Source organism: Canis lupus, chromosome 29 (assembly GCF_048164855.1).
Source record: "Canis lupus baileyi chromosome 29, mCanLup2.hap1, whole genome shotgun sequence".
NCBI lineage: Eukaryota > Metazoa > Chordata > Mammalia > Carnivora > Canidae > Canis > Canis lupus.
Window position 1 is genome coordinate 24,447,123 of NC_132866.1, and position 1,191 is coordinate 24,448,313.

The window sequence follows — 1,191 nt, forward strand, 5'->3', positions numbered from 1 at the left end:
AATAGATATTCTTCCAGCATCAATGCATATCCTACATGAGGAGATGCTCCCACTCCTGGAAGCCTGAGGAGCTGAGCATCGATAGGGAACAGCAGGTTCACTCGTCTGACCTCACATTCCCTCCAGGAGACACTCACAATGAGTGTATCAGTCTGCTCAGGCTGCTATCACAAAATGCCACAGAAATTGCTTTTCTCAAAATTCTGGAAGCTGGAAGTCCAACATTATGATGTTGGCAGAGAAGCCTGAGGCCTCTCTACTTGACTTACAGACGCCTGCCTTCTTGCTGTATCCTCACATCATCTTTCCTCTGCATGTGCATGCCCCTAGTGTCCCTTTATGTAACTCAGTGTCCTCTTCCTATAAAGACACCAATGAGACTGGATTACAGTCCACTTTGACAGCCTCACTTTAACTTATTGTCTCTTTAAGGACTCTCTCTCCTGTAAAAAGCAAAATTCAACCAAGTAAATTTGAAGATCTAGTTGACTTTATTAAACAATTCATGAATCTGGTAGCATCCAATCTAGCAAGTAGAGGGGAGCTCTGCTGAGCTAAACAAAAAAGTTTTTAAAGGCAGAGAGAGGATGAAAGAAAGAAAGAAAGAAAGAAAGAAAGAAAGAAAGAAGAAAGAAAACAAACTCATTCATGTGACATTATCGAGGCAAGGTTGCCCTTCCAAGGGGAATTTTTGGGGAAATGGATGAAATCTCTCTCTCCCCATTCCCATTCCTTCTCCCTCTCCCACAGGTAAAGTTGAATTTTCATAAGGTCAATGCACATGCCAGCAGCATGAGAGGTTTCTTGGTTCAAGATCCACTTTGAGTAGATGGCAAGTAAAGTAAATCTATCAAGCTCAGAGGATATAGTGAGCTCATGGAGAGCCAAGAAGGTCCACCGGTGGGCAAGATGGGGGTTGTGACTTCTGAGAGTACCTTTTGACAGATACTCAGGAAAGGAGTAAACAATCTAACAGAGGGAACAGGGCAAAAGCAGCATGAATGCTGGAGTGGCTAGGATGTGTGCAGATGTGTGCTGAGTGGCTAGAGGAATTGAAGGTGGCAGAGGGTTCACACCATGGATGCAGGTGGGAGACGAGCCTAGAAGTAAAATCAGATTGGACCAGATCTCAAAGGAACACGAATGCTAGAACAATGAGTATAGAATTTACCAGTAGATGTAAATCCATTC